The sequence below is a fragment of the Teleopsis dalmanni genome, chromosome 2 (genome assembly GCF_002237135.1).
Source record: "Teleopsis dalmanni isolate 2A chromosome 2, ASM223713v2, whole genome shotgun sequence".
In the NCBI taxonomy this organism is placed as follows: Eukaryota; Metazoa; Arthropoda; class Insecta; order Diptera; family Diopsidae; genus Teleopsis; species Teleopsis dalmanni.
In genome coordinates, this window is record NC_051847.1 from 20,089,233 (window position 1) to 20,095,739 (window position 6,507).

At 26.7% G+C, this 6,507-nt stretch overlaps 1 protein-coding gene across 1 annotated transcript in view; it reads right to left on the bottom strand.

Annotated features, from left to right (window-relative positions):
• Positions 1-5,437: 5,437 nt before the first annotated feature.
• Positions 5,438-6,507, bottom strand: part of LOC119674064 (polyadenylate-binding protein 1-B-like) — an 11,706-nt gene continuing 10,636 nt past the window's right edge. Inside the window, exons 6-7 of the mRNA XM_038085188.1 lie at positions 5,936-6,063; positions 5,438-5,830 (exon numbers count right to left, since the gene is read on the bottom strand). The gene's annotated coding sequence lies outside the window, so the exon portion shown is untranslated. The remainder of the gene's footprint in view (positions 5,831-5,935; positions 6,064-6,507) is intronic.

Here is a 6,507-nt window from a genome sequence, read left to right on the forward strand (position 1 = left end):
ATAGCAGCTCCTATATATTACAATAAATAAATCACTTTTAATTAATATAAAATTTGCTATATTATGTATAATTGTATAAAAAATAAGAGCAGTCACAACTTTTTATTACAAAATACAAACAAAATGTGCTGTGCTCCTTAAAAAGGATCTTAATTGATTATAAAATGCTGTCATGTGGAGTTTTTTTGTATTTTGTACTTCACTAAATATTTATTTTAATATTCACATATTGTATATTCCTTCAATATGTAATAACAAAGGGTTTGGTACCGAATTGCGATACGAAAATAAAATTTTGTTGGGTTTCATACTCAATGCAATGGCTGTCCTGGCTCTGTATTCGATCCTTTGGTTGCGAGTATTTACAGTGATTTTTCCATTGCAATTTGTGCAATTTGTACTGCAATTGCTGCAGCTCCTATTGTTATTCATCACTGCAAATATTAATACACAGTAAATCTGTTATTAAAATATTTTGCAACAATGAATCTTTTGTGACTTTCTACTGATTCATTATTATTTTGTAGTTCATTTTAATCACTTCGGATTTATTAAAATTAATTCTTTTCATAATTTGTTACTTCAAATAAAATATATTGCACTTTTTTTGAACATGCGTTTAATATGTAAATACGAAGTTAAGTCTCTTGTATAAAAACTCTTCAAAAATCATATATTTTATGTTATCATTTTTTCTATTATTGTACTATTTTGTCTCATACTACTTAAGTATAAACTCCATTGTCGTTTAAGTATATATCACTTATTTCAGTGGAGTTGTAAGTTTCATATAAATAATATCTAGAATTTGTTGAGTGACTCTTACTTTTTAAATCAATTTGAAGGAAAGACCACTAAAAGCAATAAACATATTATATGTCAAAGTGTTAATATATTGAAAGTTTTTTCTAAAATACTTCCGGGATGTCACTTCTAATCGGATAATCACTAAAAAAGTTGATAAAATTTAATAACTAGCCCAACACTTCCGATCTCCTAATTGTTGAAAGATACCAGAGATATTAATCATCAACCACGTGATAATTTGGGGTCATTTAAAAAAGAACAGACTAGACAAAGACGCTTGATGTTTGGATATTAAAGCAAATAAATTTAATTGGTAATATTATCAACATTCAATTACCAATAGTAATTGAACCAACAGCAATTGATGAAAAATTAATTAAGTAAAATAATAAAATAATAATAGAATAATAAACAAACAAAATTATTATTAAGAAATATTTGATCATTAAAACAATAAATTTTTTAAAATTACATAGTATATAAACATTAAAGACCAATGACCATCAACAAACGACTTCAAAGCAAGGCTATGTTTAGTGTTTGGTGGGATTGAAAATAAATTATCTATTATGAATTATTCCATCTTGGTACCACTATCTTGGTGTTTCATCCTCTACAGTTCACAACGCTACGGTTTGAACGAAACAATTAAGGAAAAGCGACCAGAGTTTGCTAACGGAGTAGTGACAATATCCAGATACATCTTTTATGACTTTTATGAACAAATTCACAAAGTTTTTATACATCTATCGAATGGATGGATCTTATACCATCAGATTATTATTTTTAAAGATGAAAGTCACTTGGTCAAGTTTTTGGCGGTTAAGCGGTAGAACCTCTTCACCGCTGACATTATCCACTTACTCAAAATAAGGCAAAAAGGCATAAATAATAGTGGTCATTTTAAAATTTTTAACAGCAATTATCAATAAAAGAAATTATTTCTCAAAAATTTTTAAAAAAATTACACATATTAACTTTTTTTATCACCACAAATAATATATATAAATATATTTTATTTATGCGCTTATGACAAAAACGGGTGTAGTTGTCGTTTGAATTGATCATATAAGTTCTCACTTTCATTTATTCTACAATAAATTCAATTGGTCTTATTATTAATACAGCATAATGATGCTTAAATCTTTAGATTATACAGCGATAGATATGTACTTAGATAAAGATAGATACAGATACTTCAGAGAGATGACAGATTGTATTCGATTTATTTATTTGCCCTCATAGTTTGCCCAATGCTTTTGTTTCATTGCAATTATATATTTCTAATATTTATTTGATAAAATTCTAATAAATTTCATTATTATTCACTAAATTACCATTACCACTACCATTCATTACCATTAGGTGCAAAATAAATACTTTTCTAACTAGAATATTTATGTATCTTTACACATCTCTCCATTTTTCATTGCAGCAATTTTATTTTTTATATTCGACATATCAAGAATAATGCCACCAAATTTTTTGTTAAAATACTACAATAGCTTGACTTTTATTGAATATTAAAATCGATTGAATAATGAATAATAACGAGGACTATTGCTATCAATAGTACCTGTAGGTCAATTCATAATGCGAATAATAAAATGATAATGATGGAAATTCGATTCCTACGAAAATAGTATTATATATCTGGGTATTAGTTGAGTTGTCACTAATAATACACTGCATACATGTAAATATATTGTCCGACTGAGATGAGCATAGAACTCTAACCAATTTCTGCATTTATAAAATATATTAAGGTACTAATTAAAAATAGCATGCAGTATTCCATCTGAGTATATGTACATTTTATGCAATTAAGACCATCAATATATTATCAAGAGGAAGTAAGAATCATTTAAAATCAATGTAGCTATTATTTAGTGGTGCTGGATAGATATTCGCAATATTGGATTACATAAATCAAAAATGTATTACTGACATATACCCATGCCAATGCAAAAACCATTCCTTAAAAATTCTTTAGAAATGTCATAAACAAATAACACCGAAAACAGAAAGCACAATTACTAGTAACTTTTTTACACCCACGTATTTAAATTTCGAGTTGGTTCAGAAGTACTTTGCGATGCTGCACTCCAAAACTTCAAATAAGGAAGGAGGAATTTAGTATGCAAATTGCAGTGCTTAAAATTCCGCAAATTGCTTAAAACCTTTTGTTGATTGTTGTTACAAAATACAATTAAACTGATTGAAATTTCAATAGTAAAGCAAGTGAATAACGCAACTAAATTGCCAGTGAATATAACATAATTAAATGCTTTATTTGGATAATACGAACAATGCTTACTTTGCACTAATGCATGTATGAAGCAGTAACCCCCAACCAAAAAAAAATTACTCATACGCCATGAGTAAAAAAAGCAGTTGCGTTTTAAAGTGTTGAAAAAGACTTATTTTAAGCTGCTACGATTAATCTGTTAATGGAACATACAATATTATATATACATATATTTTAATATTAACTGTTTAATAAAAATAAATAAATATTTTATGGTGTGTGTATATGCGCTCGTGAATATGATTTAAACTTACGGATTCCAATAAATAAATTGTCACTGCTCTTAATAAAAACCTTCATATATTATTATTAATATTGAGATAAGTGACAAAAAGTAAATTAAATTTAATTTTATTATTAATGGTTTTGCATTTATAAAGACACTACTTAACTTTTTATAATATCACAGCATATTAATATTAATATGATAATGAATACAATTGTAATCATAATTATTATATTGAATTTAATTATGGTATTCAATTATGGTATTCAGCATTATCATAGCGATAATGGCCATTAAGTTATATTAAGTGTTTGTGCAACACAGTCGGATTAATTAATAATGTATCAAGGCTTTCATATGACTGAATTCCACATGATTGACTTTACAGTTTGTGTATAATTTCTGCTTCTAGATAAATATTTTATTGATTCATTGTAAATTTCTGCAAATTTAATAAAACTTTATTTGCTTTATGGTTGACTTAAGTTTGACAATATTTGATTTTCATTTTATAATAATCTTCGCCATTGGCACTGTCTGCGACTTACTTTACTACATAATTAAATGCACACATAACTATAATGAGAGCATATTTTTTTATTGAATGTTCTATATATGTATTTTGTAGTCAATAATTTAATTTAATAAAAAAACTGTCAATGCTTTTATTTATACAATACATTATAAACAACTTTAGGTGAAAAGTTTAAAAAGGACTGCGTTATTACTTCAGTTATATAGTCGGAAATTGCAGAGTTCTGGTATCGATTTCGGATGAAAAATTAACATTAAATCACATACTGAAAGAATGTGTTACTATAAAATTTTGACATTGTAAAAATTTTTCTTATATAGAGCTTCATGTCATTTGCCGTGGAAAATAAATGCCAACACTAGATTTTACTCTTCTATGTCCGTCTGAATAATTTGAGTACAACAAAATGAAACCTCTTGTAAAGGACTACATTATAAAGTGAACTTATACATATTTTCACATTTTTATAGAATATGACATCATCACTTTATAGAAACATACAATTTTAAATTTAAAAAAAAAATTCAGTATATATATATAAAGTGCTGCTCAATTACAAAGTTTAAACAGAAAACTCTAACAATAAAAAAAATAAGAAATATGAATAAATAACAGTCAGAGTGCCAACTAACCACATCAAAAAAAAATTTCAACATAGAAAATAACTGATTTTTCTTTTTAAACAGCTTCAAATATATATTTAATACTACCTCTTTTTTATATTTACTTAAGAGAAATTAGCATATTAACTGATATATATTATTACAATAAAAACTAAGCAATATTCTATAAGATATACAAAAATTATTAAAAAAAATGTTACTGTTTTATACTCTATTATACTCTTTATACTTTGTTCTATTACTCCATTTCTTCAATTTGCCAATAACAGATGGAAAGCACTTAAGTCATGTGCAACTTTCAGGTTAATATGGCCCAACTATAATAAAAGAATATGTCCTCGGAACTCAGTAAAAGAGATAGTGTGAACACTGCAAGGCTCACTGCAGTTCTTGCTGGTCATTGGTGTGCAGGAACTCACGCAGATAAACTGCGCATTTTCCATAATCCTCATTGCAGAAGTTTTGGAAACCCGCAAGAGAAAGAAACCATAACACATTTTCTCTTTGAATGCCCAACTTTGGTGTCCAGAAGTTAAAGGTTCTTCGGGAGATACTTTTCTGATAGTTCATCAGAGTGTTCATCGGTGAAAATGAAAGACCTATTAAATTAACTTAATTCGGTGGGATGGTTATGTTATTGAAGATTTTTAAGTTTCTAACAAAAGCCGATTGAACATCAAAAATATTTTATTTTTATTATCAATGAAGTTCGATTTTACTCAAGATCCAGTTAAGCTTGCACCTTTGAAAAATTATTGTTTTGCGCTTTTTTAGAGACAATAGAATTTTTCCTACGATTTTTGTGGTATTTTTTATATTAAGAGATACGTATTTCGTTTCTTTAGCAAACATGTTATGAATAAATAAATAAATATGATTACCTCAAATATGTGAACACATATTTGAAAATATTTTTCTAATATTTCTTAAATTAATCCAGTGGGAAAACAACGCTTTTATTTCATGCAAGTATTTGAAGCATTCCTTTTTGCGATAGAGAAGGATGAAGAATTCGGTGAAGAATATGAGAATATTTTCAATCTATTTATTCGTAGTAATTTGCTGAAGATATGAAGCTCATACCGCTCAATAAGAAACATATTTTATTAACCCATTAAAGTTTCAATTTTTCGGTTTGAGATCAGCAACCAAGAGAAAAATACTTCATTTTAATCGAAGTGTCATTAATGAACGTTTGCTTTCACTGAGACAGCATTTAAGTTTATATCTTCTCCAGGCTATGTTTCATCAAAAATGATTGTTCACTGCTTATTTTGTGGTAGTCGCCTTTTTTGATGCATACAACTTTGACTATGAATCCTTTCAAAAACCTATGTAAACAATAAAAGCGCATTAAATGGATTTCAATACTCGGAATAGAGTAATACAGAATTGAAAAGGATTTGCATTCAAAAAAGAATTTATATGGAACTTACTTTGGTCCTTCCTTTAACATCAACTTTTGTGGAGTTAATTCACAAGCAAAACATACATTAGTTACGGCACTACTGTTTTACTTAAAGCCATTTTTCACAGATAGGTTAAGTTAAATTATGCGTCAAGACTGGAAAGGAAAATTTTCTAATCATAAAAATCGTCAACGCATCTGTAAAAATTGCACTTATTGATATGGCATATATTACTTATAAAATATTAGATATGCCATGAAACCAGCAAGGATTCTTTCTAAAACAACATTTTTTTTTATTTTTCATATTTTTATTTTTATTTTAATTTTACTGACATTTATTAAATTTGAGTATTTAAAATTACTCATAAAATTTACAATATAGGTATATGTATGTATCAGAATTTATGTAAGTACACAGAAAATATTTCATTAAAAGTTTTCATTTGCATTGAGATATGCATAAAATATTTTATATATAATTCTTATATAATCTTATAATCTTAGATATTTTTCATATAATACTACATCTTTGTACAAGTTTTAATTTAATTGCATATATATATATATATATATATATATATATATTTATGTATGAGT